Source organism: Girardinichthys multiradiatus, chromosome 22 (genome assembly GCF_021462225.1).
Source record: "Girardinichthys multiradiatus isolate DD_20200921_A chromosome 22, DD_fGirMul_XY1, whole genome shotgun sequence".
Taxonomy (NCBI): Eukaryota; Metazoa; Chordata; class Actinopteri; order Cyprinodontiformes; family Goodeidae; genus Girardinichthys; species Girardinichthys multiradiatus.
In genome coordinates, this window is record NC_061814.1 from 2,614,661 (window position 1) to 2,640,675 (window position 26,015).

Consider the following 26,015-nt stretch of genomic DNA (forward strand, 5'->3'; position numbering starts at 1 on the left):
AAACACCTGTGGGTCTGAGTATGAGCGCGTTTGTGTATACAAGGTTTCCCAATAAAAATCTGCAATAGCGAGTGTGAGGAGCCACAGATCTGCCCCCCTGGACACGAGACAGACACGGAGGAGATTTGAGCCACAGACATTCAATGGCCCCCCAGAGCACAGGAACCCCAGGAGGACCACCGCCGGTCCTACAACAACCCCCTCTAGAGTACAGCAGAAGAGAGCCCTAGGGGAACCACCCAACAGCCACAGTGCAGGGAGCTGCAGCGACGAGCCCACAGGCCTCGCCAGCAGCCGTCTACGCCACAGAGGATCCAGCCATGGACCCAGAGACCCGAGACCCTGGGGCACATCACCCCCCAAGCAGAGGCACGACAGAGCCAGGGGGCCCATGCCCCAGTATGCAGCCAGCACACACCGAAGCACCCAGCCCTGGACACAGAGAACCACCAATACACCAGCAGGCAGAGACACCAGCCACCAGCAAGGAGTGTGGTGGAGAGGAAATAGGCCCCTCATTTGATGGAGGGCCTAAGCTGACTCTAAATGTGATGTTTTACTGTTGCTACTGTTAATGGTGAAAGATATGGTAATATGAATGAAAATTAAATTGAGACTGAGAGCTACACAATTTGAACTGTTAAAAGGAGAGTAACATTAGAGAGAATTCAAGACAAGTAAATAGGTTCAGTAAGGGGAACAGAGTCAAAGTGAAAAAGATACAAGTTAAAAGAAAAACAGAGACACCCAATGGTTGAAAAGAAACTGGAATCTCAACAACCTCATCAAACTCCTTTGTAATGCCGCTGTGCCACCTGACAAAACCTTCAGAAGCAGGGAAGTGGCTGAAAATAGGTCACACTCACAGTGTGTGCCATCACCTAAGGAGTCAATTGAAGAAAGCTTGAATAAATAAGTCCTCTCTCTCTCTCAAACACACACACACCACCCCACAGTCAATCAGAAGATTAATTGCCCAAACTAGACAAATGCTTAGGGATGAAGGAGCTCTCAGGGCAGGTTCTGCTGTTTCCAGCCTACATTTGTGGGGGTCTCACTTAATGCACTTAATTGCTTTCTCTTCTACAATGTCGCCATTACTCTGTTTTTACTTCATTCTTGCAGTTTTCTGTTATGTTATGTTGTATTATATTTTACTCTAACTGAAAACAGTTAAAAGGTTCATACAGAGCTTGTTTTAAAAAAAGTCAAAATAAGGCCACTCGTCTTGTTTTATATTAATCTTTGATCTAGCCTGAAGCCAAAACAGACACTAATATTCCAATTAACCTTAGGGCTTTCTTTCTTCACTGTTTAATCTGACTCCATTGTCTATTTTTTTTCATATAAATGATATGGGGTTCCATTAGTGCCAAAAAATATGTATATGTGTCTATGTATATGTATATGTGCTGTGCTCATGTCTATGTATGCTGTGTATGTGAGGTGCTTATGTCTATGTTAAGTGTGTATGTTAGATGTACATGTTAGATGCTATGTTAAGTGTATATGTTACATGTACATGTTAGATGCTATGTTAAGTGTATATGTTAGATGTACATGTTAGGCACTTATGCTAAGTGTATATGTTAGATGTACATGTTAGGCGCTTATGCTAAGTGTATATGTTAGATGTACGTTAGATGCTTATGTTAAGTGTATATGTTAGATGTACATGTTAGGCGCTTATGCTAAGTGTATATGTTAGATGTACATGTTAGGCGCTTATGCTAAGTGTATATGTTAGATGTACATGTTAGGCGCTTATGCTAAGTGTATATGTTAGATGTACATGTTAGGCGCTTATGCTAAGTGTATATGTTAGATGTACGTTAGATGCTTATGTTAAGTGTATATGTTAGATGTACGTTAGATGCTTATGTTAAGTGTATATGTTAGGCGCTTATGCTAAGTGTATATTTTAGATGCTTATGTTAACCCCCCCCCCCCCGAAAAAAAACAACAAAACAGATGGGGGTAGTCATTATATATGGAGAGCTCATTAATTCAAAGTGAAAAGAAATACTATTATAATTATTCATAAATACTCCATCCAATAAATAAATGTCCCCATGAAATAAAACAAAATATATAATAGAAATACACTTTTTTTAGTTTGTCAGGTATTTACTTACTTCCAGATTTATGCATTTAAGATTTTACAATTTATTTCAAGATTACTCTATTTAATAATGGTAATTTATTTTTTGATACTTTTATTTAGTGAAGCTACTTTAGGTATTTCTGGGACTTTTATTTTTTAACCCCATTGTGTCTAGCAATCTTCAATGAAAATCCATGCTCTACATCAGAGATCTTCAACATGGAGGTGACACGATATCTGTACTTCGGCGACCCCACACTGGAATAAAATAAAAACAGTTGGGGAAAGTCACTATAGGCTTTATTTGCAAGAATATGTTCCTTAAAATAATGAATTAAATCCACAACCAAAACTGCTCATCTCACAAATTACAAATATTTTGCAACCATAACTGACAATCATGAAAATAACTTTTTTTCATTTTAACTGAAAATGCATTATTTTATTTTATATCGCAGACAAACTTAAACTGATGTCAATGAAACTAACCTTTGACCTCACACACTAGAACAAAAAAAAAAAAAAAGTTAATCAAGTTTGATTCTAAAGGAATCCAAACGTTGGAGCCTGTATCAGGCCAGACTCCATGTAGTGCACAAAGCTGTCATAGGTCTGGTGGATGGGGAGGCGCAGAGTGACCTCGCAGGTGTTCACCTCTGGATACAGACAAGGAGTTATGCACTAAAAGACAGGATGAACTGGATTTTCAAAAGAACATAAAGTCACTAGCAGTAGCAACTCAGCTGATGCCCGCTCCTTTTTCATTGGACCTCTTTTAAGGACCCTGTAATCATTGTTTGAATTTTGTTATTTTGGGAAAATAAAACCCATTTTCCTTGAAAATTATTTCTGCGTCCTCATGCTTGACCGACCCGGTCCCTCACATCATGGAATATTTGTCGAGCACTTTCCAAGGCTTCCACTAGTATATCCATCCCAAAGCATGTACTAGGGCGAAGAGGATCTATTCTCTCACTGAGATGTTCAAATACTCGGTTTTGTAGAGGCATGGGATTTTCTGGAACATCAACTGAAGCTTCATGATCAACAGGTGTTGGTCCTTCCCAGTCAATACCATAATCCTCCAGAGTTCCCTACACAAAGGGACATAGTGCTTAGAGATATTCTTTCATTATACCACTTATGTCTCTTTATATTAATTTACTGAGCCTAAAAGATTGCGAGTTTGCAGGAATTACATTGTTCATTGACACAAATTTTACATAACTTGTTTGTTTTATGAAACAACCTTAATGATGCATTGCTTTATAAAGGTAACACAAAACATCTGTTTACTTACCTGTTCACAAACATGTTCAGTGAAAGGATGCGCCCCTATAATCTGTCCTTCAATCCACAACTGCTGGGGGGACTTTCCGTGCTCTGTAGAAAGGCGATGACGATCCCAAGCTTTCTTAAACAGCTGTAAATGTTTGTTAATTTTGGGATGCATCACATAATGTAGACAAATGAGGTCTAGCTCGTCGTCTACATTTAACACACCAGAGTTGTAAAGATGTTGAAAGGCTGTATAATAGTTTACAGTCACTGAGCACCAGACATCTCTCCACAGTCGTTCGATTCTCTGATGTTGAACACTCCGTCCGGTTATGAAACTTGTTCTATCTGTGGTATAAAAACATAGATGACAATGGAAAAATATACGTTAACATGAAAAGAATGAAGTTCTTACATAAATTAAATATTTGTAATGTTCACTGTTCGTCAATGTGCTTCCTACCTGGTCCTCGCTGTGGATGTTCAAGCATGAAACGAGCGACGTCAACATTCTCCCCTCCTTTGTCACTGCGAACCTTTGTTGGAATCCCAAATTGCTGGACTGCGGCAAGAAAGGCGCTCAATACAGTGGAGGCTCTATTATTATTATTGGCACAGAGGTACATGATCTTTCTGCTGTACCCATCAATTCCTCCATGGATCACAATTCTCCAACTGCAGGTATGAAAATAAAAATAAAAAAATTTAAATGTACCTCACTATAGAACGTTTTCTTGCTACAGAGCTCACCAGATAAGGACTCACCGGATCAACTTGTGATTTCCATCAATGTGCCATAAAGAATTTGGTGCTGGTACAGAGTACACTCTTCTTGGAATAACGTTTATTCCAAGCCCTCGACACAGCATGCCAGCAGGATCCAATACTCTCAGGGTTTCAATAACACGAGACCTTTGAACCCTTAATAATCCAACACAAAATAATAAGGAAAATAATAAATAAGGAAAACTGGGTGGTTTCCATGCCATCATTGTTTTGACATTGGACAAATGCTCACCTTAGTCCAACACTGTTGAGATATCCACTGACCGTTTTGATTCCTGAATCAGGGAACTGCTGAATGAAACTAGACACTACGTCTCTAAGATCTTCAGTGGAAATGTTGCTGTAGTACATTCTCACTGACAGACCATTTTCTGTCATTATTCTTCTTATAGTTCTGAAACTGACTCCAAACAAATGTGCAATTTCCCTAACAGTAAAGTCAAATTCAAGAAGAAACTGAAGTTGCTCAGCAGAAATGTCCCAGGAAGGGCGTCCCCTCCCTCCAGTTCTGAGCACAGCTAGCTTAAATCCATGTAGCGGCTGATGCTTTCCCTCTAGTAAAACCAACACTGTTTGCATGCTCTGCAGTACATCTTCCAGGTCTGAAAATATTTGATGGTGGACACATCTCAGAAGACGTCTGTACAGTTCCTCATAACAAAAATTAAGGAACTCCAGATCCATTTGCAGAGGCTGGGCTTCAAATTGGTCACACAGTCGCCTGCATTGATTGTAAACAAACATCAACAGCTCTCTGGTACGTGGGTCTTCCTGTGGGCTAAGCACATAAAAATAGGACAGAATCAATTGCATTCAAAATTGTTCTGTCTTTCGGCAAGGGGGATTAAATGTTCTTTAAGTATTTTCAATAACCAGGGTATGACTGAGAATAAGGAATATGAAACAAAGCTTACAAAGATTACTCATGTTCCAAAGACCTACATCTCTACTGCTGTAAAAAGATCTTTATCTGTTTTACTGTATTTGGCATTTCTTCTGTGAGAATGCAGCTACCATTTGTTTTAGTTTGTTATTGATTTTCAGTAAAAAAATTCTGTAAAAATCTCTCCCCGCCGCAGAAAGAGTACGCTTATGAAAAGTCGCTTTGATTGATGGAGTTTTAACACACTGTGTTAAATTACAAGTAACCAAACAACATTTCCAATATGGAAATTAATTATTTAGATTACTTTTTGAAGGAAAAACTAACGCAGTTACTAACGCAGTTATTATGTAATACAGTAACTCCCAACATTGATGACCATTTATAATTTGTAGTTTTGAAGTGACAATTAGAAAGCTCAAGGACGTTTTCTTTCTTCGTTCTAAATGCAGGTTTTTGTGGCCTGCTTTCACTAAATTACAGCAGTCAATCTTGTTTATCTGGACACACTGGCCCACTAAGAATCAGCACAGGATTGTTAGCCAGCAGCGATAAAAGCAAAATAACAAAACAAAGACTGGATTACCTCACAGAAGAAATGGAAGGCAAAAATCCTTCGCTGGAACCAGCTTCATGATGGATGGACATCTTACTCGATCGGTTTTGGGTAGCAGGACAGAAAAAAGCAAAATGCAGACTTAAGAGTCCAGGAACAGAATCTGAGGGACTAGGAAAGACATGAAGCTGATGACAATAATGGTTTTTACACAAATGGAGAACAAAGAATACAGGGTGAAGAAAAAAGGGGCCAGCAGTCTCTTAAGCCTCCAACAGTTTCCATCCATAACAGCAGTCCTAAAAGGACATATTACCTGAGTCAGCCCTAACTATAACCTTAATCAAAGATCAAGGTTTTCTGTCTGCCGTTAAATCTATGGAGGGTGTCCATGTCCTGAACACTAGCTGGCTCAGGGAACTTGAGAGATTACAGACGCTAAAGACCAAACACATTTAACTCCACTTATGCCTTCAGCATAAAACTATTACAAAACACACACAAATAATTTACCCTCTGGCATTGCTTCTATAATGTTTTAATAAACAGCTCTGGTTTCTGGAAATGTGAGTTACCATATTGTGGGAATTTTTCTGTCTGGACAAAGTGTGTTGTACTTGTTACATATTGTTTTTTGCATTTCCATTGATGTAACTTGATGGACATTAAAAAAGAGACCCCAGAGTTTTCTATTTTTTGCTTTCCTCTCTGTTATAACTTAAAACTGTGAATTACATTACAAAGGCACATTACAAAAAAAGTGCAAGGTACATGTACACCAACTGCTTATTAATGGCTGTCTATTTACATAGACAGCCATTAATAAGCAAATTATTCAACAAATTGAACCAACAAATTAAATTCATTGTTTGGTAGTATAAAAAAGGTATCAAAAAACTATTTATAATAAATTATTCTGCAGAATGGCATATCTACATATCTATTCAGCTGCTTATCCATCTATTTAACTTCTATCCATCCATCTATCGGCCCAGACACTGTCATGTGACTAGTGATGTATGTGAAAGTGGGAGGAGCATTCTGAATACTGGTCGTTCTACGCGGGCTTCTCTGTTTTAGGCGCTCTTTCCAAGCACTAAGAATTGGCAGTCAGTGCAATCCGTCTGCTTTGCACCAAGTGTACATCCAACTAAGGCGGCATTCCTCCTTAAGAAGGTAACTGTATGATTTTCCGAAATAGTAAGGATTACATTAATTGTATTAAAACTAATGTTGTTAACCAGTATTTTATGTAAAGTCGGGACTTTTTTTCATGGGCTAAATATGAACATCACCAACTTGCAGAAGTGGGAAGTCATAAAGTGCTATCACTGCACCCTCAGTGACATTTTAAGTTATCTGTGCTTGAGGCAATTATTTTTTGCACGACCGTTTACTTTTGTTCCCTGAATTTTAACAAAAAAGTTACGTTCTTTCTACTCCTTATACAATCAAAGTGGCTCCTTACTATTCAATTCAATTCAATTCAATTCAGTTTTATTTATATAGCGCCAATTCACAACACATGTTGTCTCAAGGCACTTCACAACAGTCAGGTTCATACATTCCAATTAATCCTAACAATTGAACAGTGCAGTCAGAGTTAGTTATTTATTCAAATTGGATAAAAAGTTTTTCTATCTAAGGAAACCCAGCAGATTGCATCCAGTCAGTGACTTGCAGCATTCCCTCCTCCTGGATGAGCATGTAGAGACAGTGGACAGTCACTGGTGTTGACTTTGCAGCAATCCCTCATACTGAGCATGCATGTAGCGACAGTGGAGAGGAAAAACTCCCTTTTAACAGGAAGAAACCTCCAGCAGAACCAGGCTCAGTGTGAGCGGCCATCTGCCACGACCGACTGGGGGTTTGAGAGAACAGAACAGAGACACAAAAAGAACAAAGAAGCACTGATCCAGAAGTACTTTCTATGGGAAGGAAAAGTAAATGTTAATGGATGTAGCTTCTTTAGTCGTTTTATCTATAAAGAAAGAACAGATAAACTCTGAGCCAGTTTTCAAGGTTAGAGTCTGAAAGAGAGCACATAGAGTTAGTCACAGTAGAAGCTCAGTCAATTACCATGTCTAGGAGAGAGAAAGGGTTAAACACTAAAAGACAGGGCTATGTGGATCATCTGTAGAAGGTGAGCATTAAGTTGTTGCCAGCAGAAGCTCGGACGATTCCCCTCTCCAGAAAGGTGTCACAGGCAGACACAGCTACTACTATATGCAAAATGAAATATACCACAGAAAAGTATCTTTATTTTTGGAGGGAACACAACAGAAATCAACTGCGTGTCCTGTGGGAGTCCTGAGATGAAGACGTTAAACTGGGAAACATTGCAGGTTTTGAGCAACAAAACGTAATACCTAAGTTGTGTGCCTAGAACTCCTTTAATTTGGTACAGTTAACAAAGTAGTTATTTCAGCTCACTGCAAATGATCTTTTTTTTTCTTTTTTTTAACTTTTAAATCAATTTTAGAACCTTTACTTATTGTTATTTTTACTTTGCGCATCTGGTAAAAGGAGACTGCAGCATTTCCGCTAGCACAATTGTTGCAAACATTTTCTGAAAACTAGACACAATTCCATGAATAAGCGACTAGATTAAATGGAGAAATGAAAGCCCAAACTCCACTCTCTCCAAGTGTGTGAATATAATTTCTCTACCTGCAAAACCTCTGGAATTAGCAGCCGAAATTAGCCGCCATACATATATATCACAATGCCTACGATATCAATAACTTATTTACCTTTACTGTTGTTTTTTAATTCAAGATGGAGTCTACAGTATCGATACTGTGTTTTAAATAGTCTTCAGCTCGTTATTTAGTTTTTGCAGATTAGCCTGCCGCTGTCCATGCTGTGCTACTAGTCACTTCAATGTCATGGCGGCAAACACGTAAGAGGGAAATTTGCGCCCCTAGCTGTAGGGCTGGGACCTTTTTCTAAACGGCGTTTTGGGGCAGCCCTCTGATGGTCCTCGAAAGGGTGATGGAGAATATCATGCGATGTTGAACGGAGATAATTAATTGGGTTACAGTACATGTTAATGTTAAAGGAAACGAAATAATTTTTTCCTGAATATAAAAATGATGAATCTCAATTTGCTGCTCCTTTTTTTTTATTGTTCACACACTTAATTTCTTTCTGTGAGGAATTGCTAAAAGATCAAAATCAGAAAAGCTTTATTGCCAAGTACGTTTTTGGACATACAAGGAATTTGTTTTGGCGTAGTCGGTGCAATACAATACAAATTAAACAGTATAAACTGTTGGAATAATTGAATAAAGTTTGTCTTATTTTCTTCCTATTCTTTATTTTAACCATTTAATCTTATAATCTTTCAAGATGTGTGTGAGTAAAGAATGTGATGAGTTGTCTGCAGGCAAAGATCATAAATGGAGCTGAGCTAGCACAGAAGGAAGCAGTCCAGTTGAGGAGGTCATAAAGATGAAGGCTGATTACACTGAACAAAAGGGCAACTGACCCTGGAATCTGAAAGAGGACTGTGGAAATGTGTTGTTAATGGATAAAGCTGTTTATGACTTGTTTACGATGCAGCTGTTGTTTTTCCATCCTTTAGAGATTAATGTTTTTGTAAACTAGGGACTCCCAAAAGACAATAAAAAGAGGAAGCGGTTGGATGGATTTCAGAGCGGTTGGGAGACTTGTAACTGAACACATCTCTGACCGTTCTCCTCGTGCGAGTAAAATAACTAATACTTTGTCTCTCTCTTCTTTTAGTGTTGTTATACGTATTGTTAGGTGGTTTAAACTTGACATAAACATATCTACAATATAATATAAATATATGTGCACAGTTTTAAGTGAGTGAGAGTAAATGTAGAGCAGTATAAGATGCCAGAGCGGTACAACAGTGCAGGTGATCATTGTGCAAGTAAAGCAGGAGTCCATGCTGAGATGATGACATTATGCAAGTGAATGCCAACTGTTGTTACATGCTCATCCAGGATTTTTTTCAATGAAAAATAAAATGCTGCTGTTAACATTTACCAATATAAAACACGAAAAAGAATAATTTGGAAGTTGCTTATGCTATTAATTGATAGTTACTGCTAGTGCAAATCAAACATTTCATTTCATTACTTATCTTTTCACAGCAGCATTAATATATATTGAATTTTGAAAAGTAAAGGTTTAAGAGAATGAATGTCACACATGGTGAAAAAGGCAAATTACTTGAACATTTGATTTTTAAGCCTATGACGTATTCCATAGAGTGTAAGTGAAGAATGTGAGTCCTTTTACCACCTATAATAACTTACCTGTAAGGCATAGGGGGTAATTTTGTTTCCTTGAGACTGATTAATGTACAGTTTGGAAGTAGTCTGTAATCTGTCAATCAACCAATCTATTAAACAGTCAATCAGTAACGTCATTGAACTAACTGGGATATTGTCAAAATAAGGTGAGATCTTTCCATGTAATCCATGCAACATATAGTAAACTTCTTATAATTGACTATAGAAGAAATGTAATAAAGAATACCCCCAAGTGTAATTCATGGAGAGTATATTGAAGGCACACAGTTGATCTGAAGTTCTGGAGCTGGTGAAATAAAGAGGACTGTAACGTACGAAGTATAATGTGTGAAATGTTATGTGTTTAAACTGTGGAAGGTTAGGTGGTTTATCTCCAGCAGCAATATGAACAAAAGTTCATGTGTTGCAGGTTCAGCAGGCTCTTTTCTGTTGCAGGTGTAAAGATTATGATCTTTTGCATGTAAACTGTAACGGACAGAGTATAAGTTGTGAAATGCTATGTGGTTTGTCTCTGGCAGCTTCAGCAGGCTCTTTTCTGCTGCAGGTGTAAAAATTATGATCTTGCATGTAAACTGTAACGAACAAAGTGTAAGCTGTGAAATGCTATGTGATTTATCTCTAGCAGTAATATGACCAAAAGCGATGATATTCTGTTGCAGGTGTAGAGATTGTGATCTTTTGCATGAACAACGAGCTAAAATAACTGCTGAAAATGTATGATAACATGTTGAGGTTAGGAAACAGTGTGGGCGGTTTGGAACTTGCCATGACTGAGAAGCAGCTGGGTGGTTTTGGGACTTTCCATGACGGAGAAACAGAAAGACGGTTGAACAGAAGAACGTTGAAGACCGGATCAAGTTTGTCAGTATAACCAAATAAGGTATATTTCCTGGACTATAAATATAGTGAGCGAGTGTAGAAACGGGGTTGTTTTCCTCGCAGAAGATCAGTGAACAAGATCGGAGACAAGCCACAGGTGGATCAGAGTACCAGAGTCACAGCCAGACTGATTAACTGCCTAAGAGAGAGGATCAACCCGATGCCATTGAATGACTGTGTCTCAGATTTAAGGATCTGATTTCATCTAAAGCCTTTTTTATCCAGACAACAGAAGTGAACTTGATCGGTGGCCAACTGATTGCTCTATGATTCAGGCTTCTGGAAGTCCTGAATCTAACTCATTTGGGGCTCTGGATTCAACTAAACTCTTCCAAATACAGAAGCCATTACCTCCAGAGGGAAACTGCAACCGAGAACTGGGTAAATCATCTAAAAGTTCGGAGCATCAGTACTTTTCACTTAAAGGAAGAAACCTGAGGATCAAGTCCTATTTCCTTCAAGAAATCACTCGTTGTTACCAGAGGGAATCATTCGGTCTATGGAAGAATCTCCGTCTTCAAAGCCTCTCAAACCCACTAGTTTCAGCTTCAGGGAAAGACAGGTTGAGTTGATTGATTTGTTTTTATTATCGTTTAAATAATCATTATTGCTGAATTAAAGCTGTTGCTTGCTCCTGCCAAAGCTCTACTAATTAAAGAAAGCATCTAAAATTCTAGTTAAGTTGTGGACATTCAATTATTTAAGTCACCGTACTGTTGGTTTTTCATTGGTGGTAAAAAGTCTTGTTGCTTGGTCCTAATAGTTTATAGGAGGTTTTTAACGGTTGCCTTAGTCAAATAAGTTAAAACAGCGTCCTTGAAGCTCGTGCCGAGCTACTAAAATTATTCCAGTCCACATACCAAGTGCCAGTTGTAAAATAGGGAATGAGCAGCCGTGAACAAAAGTGACTGTGCAAGGTGAGGATGACCGCGAAGGGCTACTCGGTCACCCGGGCCTCCAGTTGAAGAAGGGCGAGACTTTTGGATGAAGGCTGTCAGGGGCTAGGCGAGTCATTTCCCGACACCAGCTTAAACAGAACTTTTAGTAAGCCTGTTAGGTAAGACCATTCAGGTTTAGGGAAGTCCGGACCCGTTGGATGGAGAGCTGGTTTGAGCAATACCCCTAAGGAAAGGGAAGTAAGTGGGAGGGGTTAGCTCATCGGACAACGAAAATATCTATTAATGAAGGCGACTTCTGATATAATTTTGCCTCCTAAAATACTACCTCTAAGATGTAATACACACTGAATGCTGGCTTTTTCATTTCTCTTTGTGTATTTATTAAATAGGGAAAGCAGTTCCTCAAAACGCCAAGATCCAGAGATGGAAAACATCAATAAGGACAATATGTGAGTGTTTCATTTTTATTTACTGTACTTAATACTTGTTTTCTATCCAATAGTATTTTAGTCTATCTGAGGATTTTTGGACAGTTTATAGATGTACTATAAGATGATGAGTCTAACAATGCAAAGAACAACTTCCACGCTGGAAGAGAGATTGTCCAGCACCATAACCCATGGTTCATCAACTGGATTAAGTTCCTCTTCAACAGACACACATGCAATAGCCTCAACTTAATCTGTAGCCACATCTGCATTGTATTCCATGACAATGCCAACTTCACCTTTCTCAACGTCATCTGTTCATCAGTCTCCTCATAGTTTTTAAGTGCCACGCCCTGTCAGTCTCCCATCAGGGTCGAATTCAACACAGTCACGTCTTCAGAGCAATGCAAGGCCGATCTTTGAGCAGGCTTCTCCTTATGCTTCCTTTTCACCACAGTCAACCAGTGAGGAAGAAATGCAAGCCAACCTTGCCAGACTTTTTAGAACTCGTAGCACTCCAATGGCATGGCGTGGGAAGTCAGTGAAACGTAAAAGAGAGGTTCCTTGGATATATACCTTTGTTTGCCTGCCTGAACCTGAGATGCTCTCTGTGCCACATTTAGAGGAAAGCAGGTTTTATGAAGACTGTGGGATAGGGAAAAAAGTAATAAACTTTGACAACAATATGGGTGATCACACATATCTGACCGAGCACTTATACAGCACCACTGAGGGATGCTGGTGGCTACACTCTGGCCAAGAGTGACAGAGGAAAGCGCTTAATTAAGATCCCTATCCCTCCTTTGGGATATACCATCCAGTTCCTAAGGCATGAGGTTGACATCAAGAGAGCCCCTCTCTACATTATTCCATTGCAGCGGGGACTTACACTAAACACACCAATAGAAGAGGTAGACACAAATATGCTTTAAAAATTTATGTTTTGGTATAAAGACATGTTTTAAGCTTCTCCACCTTTTTGGTTATATTTGTTTTAGGTTTGTTCTGTTATGGAACGCTGTTTGAATTGTGACAAGGACTTTCCACTATTTGAACTGCAGGGACATCTTCATCTATGGTAGTGACCCTATATATTTTATATTTTGGTGTTTATGTTAGATGAGTGCTAGTGAGAGAAATAATTGTGTGATGCTTAAGAACTTGGTATGTTTGTGATGTACAGTTGAAGGACTATGCATTCTGTAAAATCTAAGTGATACATAGTAAGCTGATCTCTTTCTGGGTTGTATTATTATTTGCAAAGTCCAGCACTCTGTAATCCAATGTATGATAAATTAAGCTATTTTTATATACTCTTTTTCAGCCAAAAAAATGAAAAACATTGTCTGGAGAGGTCACCAGAATGCTCAGAGGAAGGGTATTGTTAGGTATTATTTAGTCAACTCAGAGGTAAGAACAATACAGTCAATTTACTTGCAAGGGTAGCTCTGCAGTACAGACTACAAAGTGTTGGCACCCCTGTCTCTTTATTTATACATGCTGGTTCACACACAGTTCAACAAACATTCAGGGTGTGAGTGTGTGTGTGTGTGGGATCAGAAAGGTTAGGGTTCATGTGTCTTGATTTTAAGCAGAGAGAGAGAGTGAGTGAGGACTCGTACCAGTCCCTAGATGTTGCTGATAAAAGCATAACTCACTCTTCTGACCTATCTCCCTTTCTGTCACATGTAAGGAGGGAAAGACACTTACAGCAGACATGAGTGATAAACAATACAAAAGTTTTCAAACCCCTAACAGTCCCCCCTTTTTTTATCACGAATATAGTCATGATTAAATACAATTAAAAGAAAACACTCTGTGTGAGCACAAACCCATGGACGGAAAGCAGATTATATTGTGGGAAAAATACTCACACGCCCCTCCCCCTAAGGGGCATGGTAGATTACAACAATAATAAAACAATATAATAAATCAAAGAAAACAAAATGTAATAAAAGTAAAATAATTAAAACAAGCCTTGTTCATGTCATCAGTGTACTTTGTCTCATTTCACTTAAATAGCAACTTCTTTCGATTTTCTGCTATAAAGTCAATTTATGAAGTACAATTATGAGTACACTCAGGCGTCAAAGATATTTTCATTTACAACATGTCATCATAGTAGTAGTGGTCTTTATTTTGCAGCTCGGTGAAATAAACCTTTTCTGTGTCATCATAGTCATCTATCTTTGGGTTCAGTGTGGTGTCAACATTTACACACAGTATTTAAAGAGTATGTGGGTGTTATCTCAACTTAAAAGAGTTTGTGCTTTACGACGCTAAACCGTCCTCGGGTCAGGGGTAATAAAAATACTTGCAATACCAATCATTAGCATCAGAACAGAACATCTTCCATTTAACTGCATCGTGACCTTGACTTGGAATGTCCTTTCTTCTGGTACTGAAAACAAATTATAAACAAAACTAAAAAATCCTGCCACCTCTCCTGTGTGGCTTCTGCGCTTCAAGCTGCCCTGTTACCAGTCTGGTACAGGTAGGCGGTCGTAGGAAGCTCCTCTAGAAATATGTTTAGAAACAGGAACTCTAACCTGCTGGAAGTTAGGCTTCCATAGTCCAACTAAACAACGGTGGAAAGGAACACATTTCAAATTTGTACCATAATGATAGATATCAAGCAATAAACATGAAAGTTAGATAAAAACAGCCGAGATTTCCTCCTCAGTCAGTTTTGCTGTCAAAGTGGGAGAAAAGAATGTGGCTGACCCTTGCTGTCCAGGCAAAGGATCCCCTAGTAGCCACCAAATGTTAAGAAATTAAGGAGAATAAGCATCATGGTGCATGTTTGACTGTCTCTCTGTTGCAGACGTCGCCAGTCCATCATCCAGAGAAAGGTTATGTGCAAATGTGTAGAGGTCTTCCCTGTATGTTTCCTATGTGTCTCTCACTGTGGTGTGTGTGCAGTGAGGCAAATGACCTTATGATTTCTAACTTTCAGGCAATGCGATGGCCTTAAGTAGATTCTGAAATAACGTGGCACTGCCCAAGGGATTATTGTGCCCTTGTAAGAACAGTGTTCTTCAATCACCTCTTCAATCACTCGCCAGTGATCAGCTTACAGTTCTTTGTCTTGTGGTGGTCCGCTGTCCTCACACCTTTCAGGCCGTGGATGATCCAGTTGGAAGATGACTTGTGACCTGGAAGCCAGATGAAGCTGGAGGAGCTGGAGCTTTCCTGCAGCTTTCCTGAGTGTCTAGTAGGATCTGATATGGGCCATTCCAGCGCCTGGACTTTCAGTGTTTTCTCCTAGATTCTGTGATCAGAATCCAGTCGCCGGGGATAATAGACTGGAGGGTGCAAGTGGCTGTTCCTGGTAATGCAGCCTTCACCGTGTGAAACTTGAGAAAACACAGTGGACAGGTTTTGACAGTAAAACAACATCCTATCTTCATGGAAAAATATCCCCATGTTACTTTATTCTGACATTCCCCTCTCCTGGCGCAGGGTCCAACCCATGCGACAATCCAGCAAAAGGTTTGAACAAGAATGTTCTAGTAACCAAGATCACATTACATAGAACCGAAGAAATTAATTCTGACATAACTATGTGTCTCTATGAATTTAATGAAAGCAACATAAAGAAAATCCAGATGTTTTTAACTGTAACTCAGTTCCATTAACAATAAAACACAAACTTCAGTCGTTATACAGTTCATCAATATTTCACTTAGAAATAAGTCACATATCATCCTGATTTGTCTTGTATGAAGATAAATATTAGATTAATGGACATCTAATGTAATTTTGATGCATACACTCTACAAATTTAATCTAATAAATAATTCCTGTCAAGTATGAAATCATAACTCTGATTCTTTATCAAACATATATTCCTTACTTTTGGCATATCTTGAACTGTCAGTTAGCTTAATGGCACCAGGGAAAACTTTCAATCTAATAAATCACCAATGATTCTGTATGCAAAACTAATTCTTCAAACTAGTTTAAACTCTTTCATTAACCTTTTAATAGTAAAACACGTAAATCTAAATATCATACATCCTTTATCATTATACAAAAAAAAAAAAAACAACATGTTTTTAAGGCAACAATCACTACAAGCCTTTTGATTCTTTTGTCTCTTAAACAGTGTTAAAACTCAGGAAGGGAGGTGCTGAGCGTTTCCATGACAGTAAAGGCATGAACCAACCTGGTAGGTGGGCGGAGTCAGGCAGAACTAACCTCTGATTGGCAGCCTATGGGCGGACCCACAGTTTCTTCAGTCCAACCCATCTTAGTGAACCTTAAACAGCAAAACTGTTAACATGCACCTACCTCAGAAACAAGCTGCTTCTTAACTCTCCTGAAAACTCAAAGTTTAATCAATCTGGGATTTAGAAATATTATTCTGAACATGGATTATTGTTTCATGCAACATATAAACAAACATTCATTCCAACAAAACAAAGATAAAACATCAAAGACAAACAAATGGCCAAATTTGAAGCTTCAAGAATTCAAAGACATTTTTAACAATCTCTTTTCAGAATATGTTTATCTTTTAATGCTGTAATTGATCAATTTTGTTATGACAATCTTTAGGATCCTTTTTAAGATGAGTGCACATAGTCCAAAGAGATCTCAAAGTATTTAGAAGCACAGCAACAGTTTTATCTTAAATGAATCCAAATTCACTGATGCTGAAACCTTTTGCCAATTCTTTGTACTGTAACTCTATAATAATAATTACTACAATCCCGAGAGTTATTGTTATAGTTCTCTTTTTGTTTGGCTCAATTTGATCGCAGCTGCATTCAAGAATTTCTCTGCTCAGGTTAAATGCAAAGAAGTATTTTAAGCCAGCGTTGACATTTTCATGTTATACCCAAACAAAACACAAACTGCAGTGTTTGACTTAATCAGAAATTAAGATAAGAAGCTTGACTCCAAACGGGACTTTTTTCCACATAGTGTTTCAAAGGGAAGACACATAATTTTCCTGAATTTGGTTATTTAAATTTTGTGAGTTGGGGAGAAAATTATTACTAGAACCCCTCTTTAATAATCCAAATGCAGATAAATGTTCTAATATTTTATGATTTAGTCAGTCAGTCAGTCAGTCAGTCATTTTCTACCGCTTATTCCATAGTGGGTCACGGGAGAGCTGGTGCCTATCTCCAGCAATCTATAGGCGAGAGGCAGGATACACCCTGGACAGGTCGCCAGTCCATCGCAGGGCAAGATTTTATGATTTAGTAATATGAAATTACCTTGTATACCTTTCTACTCCTATGTATTCTTTTAATCTTTAAACCTTAAGAAATCAAACAAGGAGACTGGAGTTTGAGCCGATCATCCTCTTACTGTTAAGAGGGCCTTTATTTCTTTTCTTTTCCTAAAATGAAGGATTTTCTTTATCTTTATTTTGTTATAAAAATCCTAACCTTGGTTCCAAAACAAAACTCTTCAACCCCAATCTGTGTTCCCCAGAATAGAAATCTTGAGTATTATTGCATTTCAAAAACACCAAATGACTGGAACCCCTCATTGGCTTAGATCTATTTTAATAGGTAATCAGTCTACCTTTAATTAAGTATTATAATTTTATGGACCCAAAATCTATGGCTTGCGGGTTTCAGGAGTCCAGGAACCACAGGTTGAGTACTACTGCATTGAACAATGATGTTGGCTCTCTTGGAGGATTGGCTAAATATCCCCAGACCTGTTAGTGTATTATTTCTGCATCTCAAAACAATAATAATAAAACATAAACACAAATAAAACATACATGAGGTACAGCCATGGTGGGGATGGATTTATTCACCAAAGGGACTCATTTTAGTCCATCCAATCCTGTCATACCTCATCAGATCTTTGGTACAAAACAAAAACCTTCCACCTGCTCTTTTTACTCCCCTTCTTCTGTCCTGCTGTTCTACTTTGTAAATCCATCAAAAATTACTTCTTAGCCCTCTGACCTTTTCTGCTTTCCACAAAAACGTCCATTCTTGTCTCCTGCATCACATCTCTCTCTTTTTAGTTACTTTTAAGCAATAATCTACATCCTCATAACCTTCTTTGTCCATTTTTCTTAAATCACGTTTACTTTTAATGTACTTTTAATTATTGCATCCTATAGATCGTTGGTTACGTAGTGTAACCCCAGATTCTATGAGTATCGGCGCAGCCCTTTAAGGCTATCGCTAGTTGGTTTATCCCTACGCGCGCAGCACTGAAAACTTTAGTCCACACCCACCTGCTGTGTGGGCCCCACCCCGGTCCATATAAATTACGGTGAGACCGGACAAATGTCTCCCAAATAGCTTTTTCTTCAGCCATTCCGGGACCAGTGAGGCCCAGAGCTTAAAGGGCTGCGCCTATACTCATAGAATCTGGGGTTACAGTACGTAACCAACGTTCTATTTCGTATAGGCTTCGCCCTTTAAGGCTATCGCTAGTGGGTTAAAGGCGAAGCAGGATGTAGTCTATGCCTCACTGGGTCCATCCAGACCACAACTGAACATCTGCTCGCCTAATGACACCAAAAATCAGCCTTCTGAATGCGTCATGACGCACTCCAAGCGTCTTGCGCATCACAATGAACAGAGAAAATATCTGGTCAGGGAAAGGCTGAGATAACAGACCTGCTGCTGTAATTGGAAAACGAAGGTTACGAACTGTAACAGTGTAACAATGAGCAGAGCAGGTCAAAAATCTCCATGAGGGAACGTGGAGACAGATCAGCAGCTGGATCATGCGTAATGATGCGGCAGAACAACCTCGTGTGCGCCAGACAACACAACAGAGGAGAAAAGCCTCTGTTCACACGGAGGCTTAATGAATACAGCCGCAGTGACAATAACATCATAAGTCACGATCAGTGGCTGATAATAATATTACGGAACCCTGCGTCTGCATGCAGGAAGGGTGACTCAATAATAAATGCAACGAAATAACAGTCATTCTGTCAGAACCCTGAGAACAGAATGAGTCATGGAGAAACCTGACACATCTCGCAGGTAGAAAGGAATAAATGAGCATGGAGAAGACCATGAGGCTGCTGTGCAGATGTCCTCCACTGTCATTCCTCGATGCAGAGCCGTGGAGGATGAAATCCCCCTGATCGAATGAGCTCTGAGATTCTCTGGAGGATCCAATCCAGAGGAAATATAAGCCTGTGAAATAGCCTCACACAGCCAATGTGAGAGGCGCTGGACAGATAGAGGACGTCCTGCAGAGTTTTCTCTGTAATGCACGAACAGACGCTGGGAGCGGCGCAGTGCAGCCGTGCGGGACAGAGGAGATGAGAGGTGGCCTCCTCTTCAGAGTTATGAGGAGGAGGATAAGAACCATCCAGAGTTATCACTCTCGATCTGAACGAACTCGTGATGCTTTTAGGTGTAAAAGCAGGGTTAGGACGCAGCACAGCTGAGCTGCCGTCGGCTGTACTCTGAGACATGAAGGAGCGACAGAGAGCGCAGATAAATCGCTCACTCTCTTCGCAGATGTCAGAGCTAACAGCAGGGCTGTTTTAAAAGACAGAAATTTTGGTGGAGCCTGATCTAAGGGCTCAAATGGGGCTTTAACCAGTGCGCGCAGGACGAGCGCTAAATCCCACTGAGGGACTAGGGGGCGTGACACGGGTCTGTGTCTACGTACACCCCACAGAAAACGCTTAATCAGCGGGTGGTTAAAAACCGTTCTGTCACCAAAACCCTCATGACAGGAAGAAATAGCTGCAGCATAAGTTTTAATGGTGCTGAAAGCTAAATTCCTGTTCATCAGCTGCTGGAGGAATGACAGCACGCAGCCTAATGGACATGAAAAAGGCTCCACGCCTTTCTCTGCGCACCAGCGCTGAAAAGCTGCCCACTTTGATGCGTATGACGCTGTGGTAGAGGCGGCTCGTGCGCCCTGAATCGTGCGCACCACATCGTGCGGGAGACCCAGCCTTTCTAATCGCTCCCGTTCAGCGGCCAGACCCAGAGATGCTGACCTAACTCTGGGACGCTCCTGATCGCCACTCCCGCCTGGAGGAGTACATCCTCTCTCCACGGCAGCTGCCATGCGTGACCTGACACCAGCTGCTGCAGGCTTGGAAACCATGGCGCGCTTTTGCGCTCGGGGGCTACGAGAATCACTGAGAGCTGTTCCTCTCGGATTCGATCCAGGAGCTGCGGGATCAGCGGAACTGGTGGAAAGGCATAAAGGAGCGTTTTCGGCCACGGGCTGTGAGCAAAGGCGTCCACTCCTAATGGTGGATCCTCCCGTGGGCTCAGTGAGAACCACAACTGGCATTGTGCGTTCTCCCGTGTGGCGAAAAGATCCACTGCTGCTTTCCCAAACCTGCTCCAGATCTGAACAATCAGCTCGGGGTGGAGACTCCAGTCCCCGGGACGAGGACCACCTCTGGACATGATGTCCGCTCCTCTGTTCAGGACGCCGGGGATGTACACTGCTCTGATGGAGAGCAAGTTCATGCGTGCCCAGCACAGCAGCCGCCTGGAAATGTTTAGCAGCTGAGCCGAGCGCACACCTCCCTGGCGATTTATGTACGCTGCCGCCACTCTGTTGTCTGTGTGGATCAGAACATGCTGATCCCGCAGCAGAGGAGCAAAATGCTGTGTCACCTTCCACACTGTGAGAAGCTCTAGCACGTTTATGTGGAGAGACATGTGGTCTGGCCACTGTGCTCCCACTGCCTGAGACTGACACGTTCCTCCCCATTCCGACAGGGATGCGTCTGTGAACATTGAGACGTGTGACGCTGGTCTGCTGAGGGGAACTCCCTCTGACAGGATGCGGGGATTTCCCCAGTGGGCCAGGTCGGGTCCCACTGAAGGAGGGACTGAGATCATCCGCCTCTTCTGACGCACAGGATCTATGCGCAGGTGGATGAACCATCTCTGAAGACGTCTCATATGAAGCAGACCCAGCGGAACAACCATGTGAGCTGCTGACATCATTCCCAGTAATCGCATAAGTGACAGAGCTGTCACTAAGCTGTGGGGTTTGACATGGAGGAGAAGCGCTGACAGCGCGTCTGTTCTCGGCTGAGAGAGCCGGGTTCTCATTGTGGCTGAGTTTAACTCCACCCCCAGATAAACGATCATCCGGGATGGGAAAACAGAACTTTTTTGCCAGTTTATTGAAAACCCCAGAACTGTCAGATGTGCGGCCAGCTTCTTTGTCTGAACTGCTGCTTCCTCTATGGACCAAGCCAGCAAAAGCAGGTCGTCCAGATAAAAGACGATCCTCATCCCTGCCGAACGCAGCGGCTGCAACGCCGTCTCCACACATTTGGAGAACGTGCGTGGGGCGAGAGAGTAACCGAACGGCAGGCGGTTGTATTGATATGAGATCCCCTGATAAGCGAAACGCAGATATTTGCGGTGTTTCGGGATGATGGGGATGTGAAAATAAGCATCCTTCAGATCTATGGAGATGAACCAGTCGTTCTGGTGAACGTTCTCCATCACCTGTCTGACTGTCAGCATGTGGAAACGTCTCTCCATGATCGCTTTGTTGAACAGGGACAGATCGAGAATCGGTCTCATACCTCCTCTTTTCTTGGGAACCAGAAAATATCGAGAATAAAACCCCGTGTTTTCCTCTCCGCGAGGAACCCTGGAAATGACGTTTTTTATCAGGAGTTCCTGCAGTTCTGACATGAGAACGGAGCTCTGCTCCGGGGAGGACAGGACTGTCTCCAAAATCCCTCTGAACGGTGGGGGCGGAGACAGGAACTGCAGCGTGTAACCTCTGCTGATCAGTCTGTCCATCCACCTGTCCATGGAACATACGCGCCGCCACTCTGAGTAGTGCTCTGAGAGCGGCCGCGCATTTATCTGTGGTGCCATGGTGCTCATGGATACGAGCCAGGCTAGATCCCCAACCGCCGTTACCCGACTCGGATTCTGATCGGAGGTAACCTATGGGGGGCTCGGATCGAAAGGGCTGTAAACCAACCTCACCAGAGGGATATTCACCCAGGCTCGCAGCTTGGTGTTGAGCGGGGGCATCACTGATGCGCCGCTTCGTAGAGAGCTGCTGTTGTGCATCCTCTGTGATCTCACCCACTGACAGCTGGCAGCTGGGGAGGACAGGAGGGAGAAGGCAGCGAGCGTGGCTCTACCGGAACAGCATAGTATGCTCTCGTGGAGTCATGCTTTGAAACTATGAGATCGTGGGGCCTCTTAAACGGTCGTTTAAAATGGGCCGTCTCATTAGGAGTGGAGGATGTGTGTGAAGACAGCACAGTGAGATCATACAATCTGGCTGAGCCAGAATAAAACGGAAACTTGCTCTTAGAGAAATGTATGTGTTTTATTTAAAAACAATCAGTTTTACACACATCCCCCCCACCAGTCACTTTTTAAATCTCTGCCGTGGCTCCTGTGGAGGGTTAGACCAGGCGCACGCCAACTGCCGACCTCTGCGCTGCTGCTGTGGCTGAGTAGACGGAGCAGTGGGCGGAGGAACTCGGGGAGCTGCGGCAGCGGCCGTGGAGCGTCTCTGCTGCTGCACCTTTCCAAGTGAAAAAAGTGACTTCCGGTTCTGAGGGGGCGTGGCTTTGATGATGTCAGCATATGACCCCATAGGATCGTCAGGAAGCTGAAGGCCCTCCTTCATGCCAACATTGGTGTGATTTGTATTTTTTTGGGGAAAGTTATTGCAATTTTTCACTTTTGGCGCAAACGCCAATTTTGTGCTCCGGCCACGCCCCCTAAACATGCTCAAAAACTCACGATTTTGATAACTTTTAATCCCCCATCCCTTATCTGCATATTGACCAAATATGAAGGCGATAGCCTAAAATCCCTAGGAGGAGTTCGTTAAAGTTCGAGGTGAGTAAAAGTGAAAAATGGGCAAAAATCGGCCTTTAATTCAAAATGGCCGACTTCTTGTACGTTTTAGGGCATACCCCAAGATACTTTTTTTCTTGGTTTGAGGAGCTCTAGCAGTGTGCCAAATTTCAGATCTCCACGACTTTCGGTTGGGCCTATCTCACGTTTGGGGGTGTGGCTAAGTGGTTTGGCCACGCCCACTGACAACGACATTATGGAACAAGAATTTTACGCGGGGGACAATTTTGGGTAAAAGCGTGTGGGGGCTTGGCAAAGTCCCCATATTGTCCCGCAAAGACGCAACGGAATAATAATAAGAATTCGAGCGATTACAATAGGCCCGAGCAGGAAAACTGCAAGGGCCTATTGTAATCGCTCGGCCGGTAGTATGGGACGACCAGAAGCCAGAGCGATTAAGAGACCCATGTCTCTTGACCCGCTCAAGTTCCTCTTGAGAGGTCTGCATATGGCCCAGCACGGACTGGAAATGAGGACCGAACAGCCCATCCGGACTGATCGGTCCCTCCAGTAACTCCTTCTTAAAATCCTCAGGGATGGAGGAGGAGAGCCGAAGCCACATCTGTCGCTGTAGCAAGGTCTGCCAGGCAGCGATGCGGGAGAAGCACACAGCCGACGCCGCACAGAGGTTGAGGATGGTGTCTGCGAGATTGCAGAATTCTTCCACATCCTCCGGAGGCAGCTCCATCTCCCGAGCCTTCTTGGAGGTGGCGTAGGCCAGGAAGGCGGTGTTGTTGGTTGCCGCAGCGACCTGAGCGGCACATTGGTGGGAGCGATCAGTCAGCCTGGCCGTGATCTGATCACTGGGGGAGGGTGGCACAGGCCGTCGTCCGATGCGCCGGGCCGACCTAACCCCAAAAACTGCCGACAGACTGGGCTCCAGAGCAGGAACTGGGGGAAACCCCTGATCCGTCAGGGACTCCACCCTCGTGATGGGTGTGAAGGTGGAGACCGGTGCCTTTAGCTGAAGCGGCTCTGCCGCTGCTCCCGACAGGTAAGCAGTTACCACCGGAAAACGGGGCCAAACCGGATCTCGGCGAGTTGAATGAGCTGGGGCGAATTTTCCCGCCAGGTCGTCAGTCGGGAGCTGGGCTAAAGGCGCAGGAACAGGGACACCTTTAGCCTCAGCTACGTTCGCGATGATGTCCGGCAGCGCGCTATCAAGTGTGCCCATCGCCGAAAAGGGGGTGGTCGCCGACATCGGGAGGCCCTGAGCCTGGACTGATTTTGTATCTGCCTCCGCGTCCTCCGTCCGGAGGAAGGGAGTGGAGATATCAGTCGCTGTCTCTGGGGCGGAATCGTCCAATTCCCGCCCAACACCAAAGATGTCCAATGCCTCATCGAGGGAGCATTGGTCTGCTACGGGGAATTCCCCTTCTAGCGGGGAGAAAATGGCTAGCCGCCATTGCTTCTCTTCCAGAGGCAGACGCCTGCAGGAAGGGCAGGTGGACTGCGGGGTCAAGGCCAGGCTTGCATGATCAGGACCGAGGCAGCCCTCGCAGATGGCATGCAGGTCATAACTCATGATGTAGCCGGTGTTACAAGCCGGGCAGAGGCGGATAGTGCCGACGCTAGCCATGGTTCTTCTTGAATCAGTGCTCTTTATCTGTCGCTGAAGAAAAATGGGAGCCGTTTGTCCAGTCTCACCGTAATTTATACGGACCGGGGTGGGGCCCACACAGCAGGTGGGCGTGGACTAACGTTTTCAGTGCTGCGCGCGAAGGGATAAACCCACTAGCGATAGCCTTAAAGGGCGAAGCCTATACGAAATAGAACACCTAATTTTTTAGAGTTTAAACAACCATCATAATGATATGTGGTTATCCATTTATCTAAATATTTAATTTTAATATTTTAATTTGATCCTGTGCTTCCATAAATTTCCAATCTTTACATTATTATATAAGGCAAAAATGGTTAAAAGCAGCATATTGTTAGAGTTACTAAGGTATTACGTTCTGTATATTCTTAGCTCTAATGATTGTTCACATGCAAGGCTTTGTCAACAAAGGATTGTGAACCATCCGTTCGATAGGCCGTCTTTTGGACCGGGACTAGAGACCGTAAAAACTGAAACGAGTCAGCCGAGAGAACCGTAAAAGAAAGAGATACCATTCTAGTTCGGAAGGAGACTGGGGCAGGAAGCCAGCAGCTTGAGTTTGCTGGGCAGGAGTTCTGGAAGAAAGGAAGGCAAGAACAAAGAGCCCCCTGATGGCTAACTGAGCCGCAGGAATCAAAGGTGGCTTGCGTCATGATAAAATTTCAGTTGCGAGAATAAACCAGTCTAGCAGACTCCTGATTGAGTGAGGGTGGATGCAGCTTGGCAGAGATTGTGATATGATAGAAAAATTGGGAAGCCATGTTTGAAACATAGGTCGACATTGAGGGAAGGATGGGATTGACATTATTCTATGGGGTTTAAGAGCAGAAGACGTTTTTGGAGCAGAGCCTGAGTGAGATGTTAGAATACCTGAATGTAAAAGAGGAGTGGAAACACAGCATGCTGAAGGGCATATGAATGAGGAAACAGTTGAGAAAAGAGAATGAAGTGATACATCTCACCTTTAGAGACGAGCCAGGATAAGCGTTGCGATGGTGAATGACAGTGGGCGGAGCCAAGGAGCGGGTTGAGCTTCGGCAGAGTGGAGAAGAGGAAGTGCTGAAGTGGCAGAGTTGGAGACGAACTCAGGGAGATCTGAATAATGGATGATATTGAGCGCTGGAGAGAATCCATGAACGGAATGAACAAAGCAGGGAGGATTGAGGGACAACCGGAGTAGAAGAAGACATGGAAGCCTGAGGTGCCAGATGATCGCCCAGAAGAGAAGCTGCTGCCGGAGTCGGGCGGGTGATGTGGCGGCGGGACCCGGGTTACAGGCAGGACTATCTCATTGATGCTTGGAAGGAGAATCGAAGCTCGGTGGGAGAGCAGGGAGATCCATGGTTGGAGGTCCTTAAAAGCAAAGCCTTGAAGGGCGATTGGCTGAGGAGGAATGCAGACTTGACGCTGATTGGTTGGAGCAGAGACGCATGATGGAGTCATAGTACGGGGCCGGTGGTGGAGGTGAGTCTTCCAGATTGAATTTTCGTCAA

At 42.5% G+C, this 26,015-nt stretch overlaps 1 long non-coding RNA gene across 1 annotated transcript; it reads left to right on the forward strand.

The window, feature by feature from the left end:
- Positions 1-10,372: 10,372 nt before the first annotated feature.
- On the forward strand, positions 10,373-10,674 carry LOC124859011. Its single transcript, XR_007035995.1, has 2 exons — positions 10,373-10,437; positions 10,553-10,674. It is a non-coding gene; the product is annotated as an uncharacterized LOC124859011 (long non-coding RNA).
- Positions 10,675-26,015: the final 15,341 nt, after the last annotated feature.